Source organism: Chelonoidis abingdonii, chromosome 15 (assembly GCF_003597395.2).
Source record: "Chelonoidis abingdonii isolate Lonesome George chromosome 15, CheloAbing_2.0, whole genome shotgun sequence".
NCBI classification, from domain to species: Eukaryota; Metazoa; Chordata; order Testudines; family Testudinidae; genus Chelonoidis; species Chelonoidis abingdonii.
The window spans coordinates 37,133,350-37,147,916 of record NC_133783.1 but is presented as its reverse complement, the minus strand read 5'-3'; positions in this window follow the sequence as shown (position 1 = coordinate 37,147,916).

The following is a 14,567-nucleotide window of genomic DNA, read 5'->3' as shown; positions in this document are numbered from 1 at the left end:
TGCAGTATATGTATGTTTTTACATTTCTTTAATTTAAAAACAGCTTTAGGCAATGTCATAAACAGATGATTAAGGGTTAATGTCTCTTTTACCTGTAAAGAGTTCAGAAGCTCTGTGAACCTGGCTGACACCTGACCAGAGGACCAATACGGGGACAAGATACTTTCAAATCTTTTGTTTGTGCTGTTTGTTTTGTTCATTGTTTGCTCTTGGGGCTAAGAGGGACCAGACGTGCAACCAGGTCTTTCTCCAATTTTTCTAAAACAGTCTCTCACGTTCAAAATAGTAAGTACTAGCTAGAAAAGGCGGATTAGTCATGTTTGTTTTCTTAACTTGTGAATGTGTATTTTGCTGGAAGGACTTTTACCTCAGTTTGCTGTAACTTGAATCTCAGGCTAAGGGTGTGGGGGGGGAGTCCCTCTAGTCTATATGAGCTGAATACCCTGTAAACATTTTCCATCCTGATTTTACAGAGATAGTTTTTACTTTTTTCTTTCTTTAATTAAAAGCTTTCTTTTTTAAGAACCCAATTTATTTTTTCCCCCTTGTCTAAGACCCAAGGGGATTGGGTCTGAACTCACCCCAGGACTGGTGGGGGAAAGGAGAGGGGGAAGGTTAATTCCTCTGTTTTTAAGATCCAAGGATTTAATCGTGTTAGCCTCTCAGGTTAACCCAGGACGGAAAGGATGGGGATGGTTTATTCTCCCTGTTTTAAGACTCAAGGTTTGGGTCATTGGTTCCCGGGAAGGTTGGGATGAACAGAAAGTGTGCCAAACACTATATTTTGGCTGGCAGCACGTATTCGATCTACGTAGGAATAAGCTTAGAAGTGTCCATGCAGGTCCCCCACTTTTGGAATGTAATATTCAACTGGGGACGAAATATTTGAAGGCAATAACAGTCCAATAACAGATAAAGCCTAGGAGCAAAAAATCTGATCAGTTTTGCTGGTTGAGAGCTCTGGAAGTGGGAGTGTTCTTTCCTCCTACTTTTAACTTTAACACTATGCTGTTGTGTTCTGTAGCTGGGAAAAAAAACAAGGAGTTGCAGCACCTTAAAGACTAACGATTTATTTGGGCATACTTTTGGGGTAAAAACCTCACTTTTCAGATCATGGAATAAAGTACGGATGCAGGACATTATATACAATGAACAATGAAGACGAAGGCGTACTCACAAGTGGAAAACCAGTGCTGACAGGCGCAATTCGTCAGGTGGATGTACGTCATTCGTAATATTAGATGAGGAGTGTCAATTTCCAGGAGAGTCAAAGCTACTTTTTTAAAGACCAGCCCACCCATCACCTATTCAAGCCAAAATTAATGGTGTTAAATGTGCAAATGAATTTTAGTTCTGCTGTTTCTCTTTGAAGTCTGTTTCTGAAGTTTTTTTGTTCAAGAATAGTTACTTTTAAATCTGTTATAGAATGTCCAGGGAGATTGAAATATGCACCTACTAGCTTTCGTATGTTACCATTCCTGATGTTCAATTTGTGTCCATTTATTCTTTTATGTAGGGACTGTCCAGTTTGGCCAATGTACATGGCAAAAGGGCATTGCTAGCACATGATGGCATATATCACATTAGTAGATGTGCAGGTGAATGAGCCCTTGATGGTGTGACTTATGTGGTTCGGTCCTCTGATGATATTGCTAGAGTAGATATGGGGAAAGAGTAGGCAACGAGGTTTGCTACAGGAATTGGTTCCTGGGTTGGTGTTTCTGGGGTGTGGTGTGTAGTTGCTGGTTAGTATTTGCTTCAGGTTGCGGGGTTGTCTGTAAGCAAGAACTGGCCTGCCTCCCAAGGTCTGTGAGAGTGAGGGATCGTTTTCCAGGATAAGTTGTATATAGCTGATAATGCGCTGGGGAGGTTTTAGCTGGGGGCTGTAGGTAATGGCTAGTGGTGTTCTGTTACTTTCTTTGTTGGGCCTGTCTTGTAGTAGGTGATTTCTGGGTACCCATTTCACTCTGTCAGTCTGTTTCCTCACTTCCTTGCATCTGAAGAAATAAGGTTTTTTACCCATGAAAGCTGTTTTTGTGGATACAGACTAACATGGCTACCACCTGATACTTGTAGCTGGAGAGTTCTTCACGGCATGCACAGTCAGAATCACCCTCATTATCAGAATTTCCTATCGGTAACAACACTGGCAACAACTACCTATCATTTTTTCTACCATAATAAAACATGCTTCCATCTCCTCCCTGGGCCACTTGTACCAAAATCTAGTGGGTGACAATGAGCCTTTCAGAATTCGCTGACCTGAACTGTTGTCATCATCTTGGCCCACTGGTAGCAATTTCTAAGAGTTGAGAATGAACAGTCAGGATTTTCTCTCTCACCTTATCTTGTCATCTTGGTTCAAAGGTAGTAAATTCTGAGAGGTCAGAATGAGCCCTGTCAAAAAATGCTTCCCTAACCTTTCCGTATCCCCTGGACCAACTATAGCACATTCTGATAGATGGTGGCGATCCTGTCAGAAATTGCTTCCCTCCACCTTTCCTTAGCCCCAGTTTCTGATAGCTGACTTTAAACCCTGTCAGAAATTGCTTATGCTTTTCTGTCCTTAGTCCTGGTCCAGTGGATGAAATTTCTGATGGAAAAAAAGAAAAACTCCAGAAATGGTTCCCTGATTTGACTTTCCTCATTCTGTAGCGAGCAGTGCTCACAGGCAGCAAGCAGTACGCCAATATATTTGTAAGGGTTATAGAAACATTTTTTTTTTATTGGCAAAACAACCTTTTCCCCTAATTTAATTCTCAGAAACATTGAATGATTTTAACTGAAATTTTCCAGAAAACTGTAGCCTGAGGCAGAGGGCATGCATGGAAAGTTTCAGCCCAGGAGGACCTGGCTTGAAAAAATAGAGCATGACTGAAAATAGGGGCTCTTAACAGAAAATGTTAGGCAAACAATTTTAGGGCCTGCTACTGTTCCCCGCCCCCATGGTAATAGAAGCTTTTGAAATGTATTCTTCTTTGGAAGAAATTCTTTCTGCTTTTCGTGTGAGCAGAACATAATTTCCATGAAAGCCATGATAAAGCTTACAGCGTTGTTGTAGCTGTGTTGGTCCCAGGATAATAGAGACAAAGTGGGTGAGGTAACATCTTTTGGTGGCCCAACTTCTGTTGGTGAAAGAGGCAAGCTTTGGAGTGAAGAAGAGCTCTGTGTCTCTTTCACCAGCAGAAGTTGGGCCAATAAAAGATATTACCTCATTATAAAATTCAAATAGACATTTATTAATTCAAACTGAAGGAACATTTCTGAAGAAAAATATCTCCCCCCCCCCCCCCCCCCCCCCAAAAAAATTAAATTTCATGGACCACACAGGGTGCATGTGGCTAAAGCCATGAACAAGGAATAGTCACTTTGCTCAGATTAACTGAACTCTTATTGATGGCTCTAGCTGTGCATAGATGTGGCACACACACAGAGTGTAAAAGGGGCTGTTGGTCAGGGAGGGACTTAGTGCTCAATTGCAGAAACGCCCCCTCCTCCCGCCCCCACCCTTCTGCCAGTGCTTTCAACCGGACAATTAGGACTCTCCCAAGTCCCAACCCCCGTCCCTGCCACCGCAGGGAACTCCTTTAATCACCACAAGCATGTCTCCGAGTGCTTAGCCGGGCTCAGGGCGTAGTGGCAAGTCAATGAATCAAGTCTCCCTCCGGCCGCGGGCAGCAGCTTCACTGGATCACTTCTCAGTAGGAGGCAGGGAGGACAATCCGACGGGGAGGAGAATCTAGCACTGCACGCGCAATTTTATCCCGAGCCAGGATTTCCCTTCTCCAGCCATTCACACCGCTCCTCTCCTGTGTGCTCAGACCATGAGCCCCCGCCCCCTCTCCCATGCCTTTTCCGTAGCCATCTCCATCTCCCTCTCTCTCTCCAAACACGCTCAGTAACGCTCTCGTGAGTCAGGCTCTCCCACACACTAACCCGATGCACTACTCCAGCAAAGAAGAGCATCCCTGATCTCTGAACTGATCCTAGGGCTGCAAAGCGGGATTAGAGGTAACCAGCAGGCAGCATTATCTTCTCTCCTTCCAACACAAAGGAAGAACTATGTGCAAAATCTTTTTCACATAGGTAAGTTTGGAGCCTTTCTGTAAAGGCACAACTTTATTTCCAGAAGCTTTACAAGATACTCAAGTACCTGGATCCGGAAGTGCCCTGGCTCCTTTTCTTTTTCAGATAAATTAAACATGGTTAATATTTCTATTTACTCATCTTTTATGTTAGTTTTTCCCTGGGGAATTATTATTTATGAAGATATGAAAAAGTCAAATTAGAGGAAGCTCTTTTTAAAAAGTAAAATTTGCTTATGAAAACTGAACTGATAGCATACAGCACACTGCTCCAAGAAAGATATTTAGAAAGCCAACCTCCTATCCCCCCCAAATCTGTCATTTTGAAAATTTACTTTAAACATACATATGTAAATTATCTGTGACTTTGAAAAATATATAATATAATTGGTTAAAATATGCAGCATTCAGTGAGAACATTGGAAGGTATTTATTAAAAGAACTGTTGCACTTTTAGACACTGGAAACTTATGGAAGAAAATGTAAATATCCATATTTTTATTTCCCTAGCAATCCTTTTCTACTTATGTTATTTATTCCTATTTTAAAGGTCAACTCTAACTTTGTATACAAATTGCTGAGGCTGCCTTTTCCATCATTACAGAACTGTAGCCGATTCTAATGAATCACCCAAAATGTAAAGATCACAGTCACATTGTTATAAAACTTAAAATACTAAAATCCTGGAACATGCTACCACACTGATCAGAATTAAAGCAAACTAATGTTTTCTATAATAATGAAAAAGATGAAATATTCATTTTACTGCATAAAAACTACATGCACTTTCATAGCTCTGTGTTGCAGTCCTCACTCAGACAAAATTCCCAATGATTTTATTAAGAGCTCAATTCTGCATTCCTTAATAATGTGAGTAGCCATTTTGGCTTCAATTGGACTGACTAGTCATGTCAGCTGGACATGTAAAACTGAGCCCCCGTGCAGAGGTTCTATCTAAACTTTCTTTTTCAGAATGTTCAAGTTTCTATGTCTGAATATAATCAGGAATATGTCTTCAAGAATTGTATCTCAATATGACTTGCTTAAAGTACACTAATGTATATTACTGACTTGGATGCTATACATTACATGCATTTGTATCTGTAAATTTGTTCAGGATGCAAGAACTGATTTTACAATGAAAGTGACTCTGAGCTCTTTTATTATAGAACCAGTTTATGAACCCTGATTTCACACTTTTTTTAAATGTAAAAGCCTTTGCATTGCTTACAAGGAGCTATTTTATGCTAATTTTTCTGGCTAAAGCATAAATTTTAAGAGACCTGTCACAGAGTATGGACTCAGGCAAAACTCTCACTGAAGTGAACAGAAATTTTGGTTAATCCAGGAATGTAGGCTGGATGCTCAATAAGTTAATTTTGGACAGACAGGAAGTTATTTATTAACACTAAAGTTCCAAGCAGAGTCATGCTTTTTCTGTGCAGACTTAAATTATTGTTTCTCATATATGCTAACTGAAAGAATCTATTGATCCAGTTCACAATTAATGATAGATGAAATGATACAAAATCTTTAAAATTCAAAGTAAAATAATTTCTGCCTAAATTAACAAAACAGTTTTATGCTGTGACTCTGGGAAGCACACACCAGAGTACACAACCCAGTGGGAGGAAAGACAGAGGTGGCTTTAAACCTTCTCTGCTCAGTATGGACTTTTGGTCAGTTGGTGGTGGTGGGGGGGGGACTGGTGTGGTCCCTGACATAAATTACAGCAGCCATGGGGGAGCTCTAATATATGGCAGCCTCCCAAAACTCATTATGAAGCATGGAGCAGCCTAGAATTGCTATAGCACTGCAGTAAAATAAATAAATACCCTTTATGCCCTGTCTCCATCACTAGCGAGGGCAGCATTGAACTGATTAAACCGACCCTACATTGCTTCTGCAGTGGGGGAATTTTTCCCAGCCACATGCAGTGTCTTTATGGCCCATATATGCTGCTGACTGGCATATGGACTGGCATGTGGAGGAAGACTCTTTCCCCAAGATTATGAACTATACTTCTGTTAATTTCCATGGGAAACAATGGTTGACACTTGCACCTGAAAGGCATGATTTTGCTTGTAATAGCAAATCTAATAATTACCCTCTTGTCAGCCTGAACCAGCAAACATTCTGATCATTTTTGCAGGCTGGCCTTTCAACCATTTATTATTTATTATTAATTAATTCTTGTTTGATAGTGCTCAGATGCCCCAGTCAGGATTTTGGTCCTATTGTGCTATGTGCTGTAGAAGCATTGAAAGCCACAGTCAATGGCCCAAAGAGATTTCCATCTAAAGGCCAATCCTGCAGTTTGTAAGGGTGGACCCTTCCACCAGCACAGAAGTCACATAGGGGTCCAACTGTACAGATAGCAGAACTGGGTCTTAAAGAACAACAGGCAGGATGGAGATTAGGGATATAATTAAAACATGTAAAATATCTATTTATGCTAGTGTGGAAGAATGCATTAAATACATATTTAAATACACTATATTTAAAAACAAACAAAAATAACTAAATGAAAATCAACTAAATATAAGTGATCCAACCAACCCTTAATGAAATGGATAATTACCAGTAGGCATAATGGGGAAAATGGGTCTTGAGGACTATGATTCTATGTATTGGACTTTTGGGTGAATAATTAATGTGAATCTATTCTGTGAATAACAATCTACCACTGCATATTATTAGAAAGCAGTTCATTGTGAACTTTTGGTGTTCACATGTGGAGTTATTCTGAAAGGACCTGTGTCATCTGACATTTTTCTGTCCCTAATTTCATAAGAGTAACTCTTTTTGGGTTTCCATCTCAAGTACTTGTGATTACAAATGTGAAATTCACTTTCCATGAATGTCCTAAAATATTTGATTGAAATTTGCTGTTCCAGCAAACATTCTGCCGGTAAACTTATTTCCTGAACTATCCCTGGAAGGTAAACACAAAAGGTGCCTGAATCCATCTAAAATTAAAAATGAATATTTGAGAAAAATGTGTACCGTATTCAGCCAGCTCTGATTCTGAATTAAATTTAATGTGTCACCTTCACCTTTACTGATTTTTGGAAGAAGAAGAAAAAAAAAGAACAATGGAGTGTACAAGGGAAAAATATACAGGGCTAAAATCTATTTTTAGTGTGTGTCTATACTGCAATCACATGGTGTCAAGAAGACATTACTAGATTAAAGTTTGGGTATCTCTGTCTCGGAGAAGTGAAGTTGCAGCACATGCACTCCAACATATAAGTCCCTGGAACTCTTAGAAATTACTTGCAGTGGCTAGCTCACACTGAAGCATGTGTTGCTGTGGCTAGTTTAAAACTGATTAGTTTAAAGTCAGGCATGGGCAACTGCTATTGATTTCCATGGAAGTTGGCTGTGGGCAGAATTTAGCGCACACTATTTAGAATATGACAACACTGAATTACTCCATTTCGCTATTTACAACAATCCTCCCTCTCTCATTATCATGGATATAAACTGTATACATGCACATAATACAATACAAGTAAGGAGGTTGGAATCCCATATATTACTTCCTAGAAATATCGTCTCTAAGACTTAATGTATCCAGAAAATAAATCATTGCATTGGCCAATCAGTTATGAAATACATTAGAATATTGCAACCTGTCAACTTGCTATGGACCAAATGCGTTGGATTTGTTTTTACACTTTCAGATAAAGACTCAAAATAGAAAAGCATAATAACAAATACAGGAGAAAATATCCCATAGTATGGGGTAAGATTAATTAATTTTACATATTTTAGAACCTTAGCATTTATGAAGTTAACAATGTGCAGTATGCAGTGACATAACACCAGATGATTTAAGTGTGAATCAAATGTGAACCTGGGTTCAAAATATGTGATGTATTTAGTAATTAGATAGAAATGAAATGCATGAACATCTTACTCCTTTCTGTACTACTTGATAAATTTATGGAGGGGATGGTATGATGAGACTGCCCACAATGGCATGTAGCTGATCTGCAACTGCTAGCAGCAAATATCTCCAATGGCTGGTGACAGGAGACCAGATGGGGAGAACTCTGAGTTACTACAGATAATTCTTTCCCAGGTGTCTGGTTGTGGGTCTTGGCCATGTGCTCAGAGTCTAACTGAATGTCATATTTGGGATCCGGAAGAAATTTTCCCCCAGGTCAGATTGACAGAAACCCTGGGGTTTTTTTTGCTTTCCTCTGCAGCATGGGGCATGGGTCACTTGCAGGTTTAAACTAGTATAAATGGTGGATTCTCTGTAACTTGAAGTCTTTAAATCATGACAGGAGGACTTCAATAACTTAGCCAAAGGTTAGGAGTCTATTACAGGTGGGGTGCCGGAATGTGGGGGGGGGGGCATTTGGCCATGCCCCCCCCCACTTTTTAACCAGCCATAAGGATGAGCGATGGGGAAGAGGCAGGGGTCCTGGAGGGAATGGAAGGCATGGGGCGGGAGGAGGGGTGGTGCAGAGGGTGGGGCCATGGTTAGTTCGGGCACCGGTGGCCTCCCCACTGATAGGAAGCTTCTGCTGACCCTGATTACAGGAATGGGTAGGTGAGGTTTTATGACCTGCAATGTGCAGGAGGTCATTCTAGATGATCATGATAGACTTTAAGGTCAGAAGGAACTATGAGTCTACTTTTGAGGATAGCACTGGAAGGTTTGGCATAATCCAAAATGACAATGATAATCATTTCTGTGAGGCTGGGAAGTCCAAATGTTTCACCTAGGTTCAAGCCACCAAATATCTGTTTTGGAGGTACAGGGATGAGGCGTGTTATCTGTTTATCCATGGGCAGGGGCGGCTCTAGGCATTTTGCCGCCCCAAGCAGGGCAGGCAGGCTGCCTTCGACTTGCCTGCGGAGGGTCCACTGGTCCCGTGGCTTTGGAGGACCTCCCGCAGGAATATGTTAGTATGAGTCACTGTTACCAGGGTGAACTCCTGGCCGCATTTGGCAAAACAGCTTTGACCTCAGTAGGGCCAGATTTCAGTCACAAAATTGAAATACTGTTTTTTTTTATTATCCAAATGTATTTACATTTCAATTTAAAATAGCATAATGTTTAAAAAACATAAGCCTAAAGGGCCAACAGGATTTCAAAATTTGTTGATACTAGTGCCCAAGACTATTCATATTGTGGAAGAAATTTCATTTCACTCCCTGGAAATGAAAAAAAGCTGCTTTTCATAAATCTTTCATATTACATAACTCCACAATCCCGTCAACACTGCCTCTTTAGTTTCAAACACTTTGCAGCCTGAAGCAGAGCCATGTCAAATTCAAGCACTCTGTTCATAATCAGAACTATCATTCATGATATACAAAAGTCACCAAGAGACTATTTAGTCTAATATATTAAAGTCTATAGTCTTTAAAGGATATCTAAAATAAACGGAAAAGTTAAGAGTTATATAAGTATTTTAGGGTAGCTTAAAAAAACCCCTAAATATTAAGATAAAGCCACCCAACCAAGCTAAGTTAAGGAAATATTTAGGCTGCTTGATTAAGAAATCAAAAGTCAGGAATGCCAATATTAGGGTTGCACCCAAACAAACCTTATGTATTATAATACAGTCTTCACTCCTTCCCCAACTATGCAGCTAAGGTGAAGTTCTGGCATGGCATCTTTCTAGAAATTTTCCAAAGTGCACCGTAGCTCTTCCTAACCCCTTTCTACCTCAAAAGGTCTGCAGGGATCAAGCCTAGTGCCCCAGTGGAGTCTACTTCTGTCTAAGTGCACATCATTACTCTCTTGAGCACTAAATTAGCCACGTTTGAATGTCTATCTCACCTTCTTAAAATACATGCTTTGTGTATTAGCAAAAATAAGCACCGTGCGATCATCAGTGTCAGAACAAAAACAAGTTTGCCAAAACAGTTGAAGACATAAATACAGTTGTTTCCTTGTTAATTTTCAAATTTCTAATCCCAACTGAAGGAGTGTTCAAAACAGGTAACTAGAGGTTTTTATAATCAGAAACGTATATTCTTTTCCATTCCCACTATATGCAAAAATGACTGAATTATTTCTGCTCAGTCTTTTCAAAAAAGTTCATCTTTAGACAGACTCCAAGCTTGGAAAATTTCATTCTGAAAAATGAAAATTTCAGAGTTATGAGCAACTATAACCAGGGCATCGGGATAGAAAACATTATGTAGTTAAACTAAAGCTAACAGCATCTCTCCCATGATAATGCACAGATGGACATTTAAAAAGTGTTTTAAAGCTTGCAATTTTTATGTGAGATAAGGTTATTGCAGTATTTGCTAATAGCACCCTGTACTGAAGGCCTCATGTACTGTGTGGCAAGATTCCTGAATTCTGCAGCAACCTGGTGAATCATGGATGCGCTAGGCCCAGCCTATATTCTTCACTATGGGTAAAATTCATCCCAGTATGGAAAATCAACACAAGGGGCCATGCACCACTTAAGTCTCATGTAGGGACTATGTTGATCTCCATACCTAGAGGTAAAATATATGGAAAAATCATAGGAAATACCTTGAATACTACAAATACTGAGGTATCTAACTGCAGATACTTATTTATTCAATGCAATTGGTGATTTTAAGGATGCAGTTATACATTATATATATATATATATATACACACCTATACCACATTCTTAGCACTTACATGTAATGTTCCAACTTAATACACATAAATAGATTTTATGGTGTTGCCTGGTAGTGACACCATATTTAGGGTTGTGTTATAAAATGGACCTTAAATAATGGATGTATTCCTGTTTTTTCTCTAAAATTGGGTGGCCTATCAATGTGAAATTTCACAATGACCTTTGAATTTTCTATTAAGTTTTTGCTGGTTTCTCTTTATAAGTTTTTAATAAGAAGTCTTTGAAACTCTTGCAATTTTTGTTCTTGGCAGTCTGACCTTTCATTTTTGACTGATATCTTTTAAAAAACATTGTTTCTCTGCACAACAGGTGAGACACCAGTGTATCTTGTGTAGATCTGATGTAACATATAGGGTGTTTTGGGGGGAAAATGGATCTCATTTTTATCTGTTATTCATCATAGCTGAAAGTTTATGCACCAGCAGCTGCTGTACTTTTCTGTCAGATGTTATACTACAGAGGTTTGGTGTGCAATACCTGGCATAACCTACCACCCTTGTTTAATCATTAAAAAAAACAACTAGCAAATTAATATACAAAAAAAATTTTGCTGTGAAGAAGTTATGGTTGCTAGATACACAACATACCTGACATAATCCCATAAAATCAAGGGCATGAAAAGTTAAGCCACCTACTAGTAGATATCCTCTTCTCCTCAATCCATAGGCACACCGCCTAACTGTACAATATACTGCAGATGGCACACCTTGACCTTTCCTCTGGCCCCTAAGTATCCAGCCTTCCATCACTACCTTTAACAAATCAAACTCTCCTATCCTACCACACCAAACATCCACAATTAATTTTATTGGGAGAAGTTAGTTTGGTAAATGGGTGTGTGTACAACAGCAGGTTAAGGGGAACAAAAATAAGGTTGAGATGTCTGGTCTGTGCTATATGGCAGTTGTGATAATGTTAAGGATTGTCTGTGGCTAGATGAGCAGAGCATAATACGGTTTAACCTTTCATTGCCCTGCTTTTGTGAGGTTGTGTTAGACAAGCTATGCTTATGGCGACCCTAAGTCTGCATCATAGCAAAGCTTTTTAAATATCTAGAATATTTTTGAGGAAAACAGTAGTAAAATATTTACCAGCTGCATAAAAAGGTTTCTACAATTGTAACAGGAAGATGTTCTATGAGAAGGGCATATATATATATATATATATATATATATATATATATATAAAAGTAATTTTTAAATAAATTCAAATAGAAAATTTGTAAAATTTGGTTGGAGTTTTCTGCAATGTCATACATGCAATGTTAGATTTTTTTTAAATAGAAAAGTGCATCTGAGTGTATGTAGTAATCAGTTGCTTGATTTTGTAAACTAATGCCAGATATTTTAAAGAACAGAACTTACTCAGCTAATGGTATTAGTCTAATTCCTAAAAAATATCACTACCATTGGCACCTTGTTGGCAGTCTCAGTAGAGAGGGTAAGCATCAGCTTTTTTCTCTGGACTTCGGAGTACTAGTATTTAGCTCTTATATAGCACTTTTCTGTGTGCCCCAGCAGCCTTTGCATGGCACATGTCTTTTACAGACAAGAATCACAAATGCTGCCAGTGCTTAGAAGTAGCCTGAGTGACATGCCGAGAACTAACCTGTTAGCCAAATGAAGGAATAAGCTGCGACTCATAACAGAATGTAGACATGTTTTGGTCCACTTTCATCAAATTGCTTGTATTCAGAGACTGAATCAGTCAATCAGACTTGGAGTATAGCTGCCTGCCAGGGTTTCTCCTTTCTTCTCCCCTATTTGCCCCACTCAAAAAAAAATAAAAAATAAAAATCCTCACAGTGACAAGAGGATTTGCTGGTTTTCATTCTAGCCCTTCCTATCTGCAGTGTTAGCTGGACTGAGTTCATGGAAAACACATTTAATTATCTGCCCTCCATTTCCCCCCTTTCATCTTCCTTCTGGATCCTAGGGGTTCGCAAACAAGTGAAGGAACTGGGGAGGTTTCAGGAAGTCATGTTAGAAGGTAGCTATTTAATTATATTGCATAATTATATAAAAACGAGTGAAATATACATCAGTGAGTATGGGTTGCATAGTGGTCTAATTTTGTGCAGCTTCATGTGAGACCTTTCTTGATAATGAGCAAAAGTCACTGATTTTTCACTTCAGGGTCTCCCTGTGCAGTAGCAGTAAGTATAGAGGAGTCAGGAAGCTATCTTTCACACAACTCAGAAGCAAGGGCAACCAGAGGCACCCCAGGGTTCTAGAGAAGCCAATGGGGAGGTTAATGAAGGGAAGCAGGAGCTGCTGAGAGGGGGCTTAGTATGGCAATAGGGATTGGGCAGGAAGGCTGAGAGACTGGAGGATTGTTGGTGGAGGAGTGGAATCCCGGGGACTGCAGGGTTGCTGGAAATATGAGGGAATCTGTTGCAGCTTTCCTTATTCTGCCCCACTCTTCATTAGCCTCCCCAGTCCTGACCCTGATTTTGTCCCCTGCACTCTGCTATTCCTTCACCCCTCCCACACACACATTTTTACTACCAGGTACTGCTGCTGGCACTACTTCCTCCTCCCCGGATCTGATACCAGCTGGGGGGGAGAGTGAGGAGAGACAGAGATCACTTGATAGCAAAAATCTGATTCCAGAGCACATCCCATCATCTGGGAAGAGGGACTGCTAATGCCTAGTTGAATGCATGAGATGGCAGCTGAGATGCAGACAGGTGCGATAGGACTTGTGACAGTGTGACTGTCACACACAATATCTGATGCTTGGCATCCCTTTGCGTTGTTCATTGGGGATTGGGCAGTCACAGAAAGAGGTGAAAGCTGGAGAGGAACCCATTCATCTTACTGTACATAGGGCTTCACAAAATGTGGGGCTAGTCATGTTTCCTTGGCTTCTTGGCTGAATTTCTAGCTGCTCAAGCCTACTTAGAAAATCTGGATGCAGGAGTCAAATAAATGCAATTGTAATTTTCATAGTAATGCAAGCCCAGTTTATGCCATGTACAGAACAGTGAATGTAGTAGCCTGTGGGTAACATCACTTGTAGTTTCAGAGATCATTATAATAGCCACTGAAATTGTGGCATATTGATCACTATTATATGACAGGGATACTGACTTTTGCCTGCTAATTTGCAGTCCCCTTCATGCTCCCACTGGAATTTCTTGTAGGCCTCCAATACAGCTGGTCAAGCCACTTGTAGCAGTGTGGAGAATTTCCACCCTCTCTGATTTCTCTGCATTACCACTTGCTTCCGGGAAAATTCAGAAATGCTGCAACCATCTCCTCCAGTTCTCTGCCTGGTTCCCTTTTATATTCAGGGGTTTGGGAGTTTATCTTACTCCATTTCTGTGAAAGATTCAGTTTTCTTCTGATACCATATAATAAATCAGGAGTGCTGGTAAGCAATTGGACTTTATTTCCCGGCCCCAATCACAATCAGAGTGACACAGATCAATGTCTCTGTCACATGGCAGAGATCAGACGCTATTGACTCCTGTGGAAACCATTACAGAAACCACAATTTACAACTATCTTATGAAATCTTTAAAAACACTGAGACAGGCAAATACAGGAACAATACACCAGCCCAGACTTTAACTCCAGTCGAACTGAAATGGCCAGTCATGTAACGGATATGTTAAATATTTTACAAAAAGAGAATTCATAGAAAGAGAATTTCCATCAGAATCTGTAAGCAAACTATTAACAAGATTCTGCCTAAGGCATTTTAAATACTATGGCTGGAGTGAAATCTACACTTAAGAGGGAAATCCTCCTATTAGTGTGCAGCACCTGGCAAAGAAGTGCAGGAAGAAGGGAGATGTACATGTGCAGGAGCCATCCTGCTGGCACAG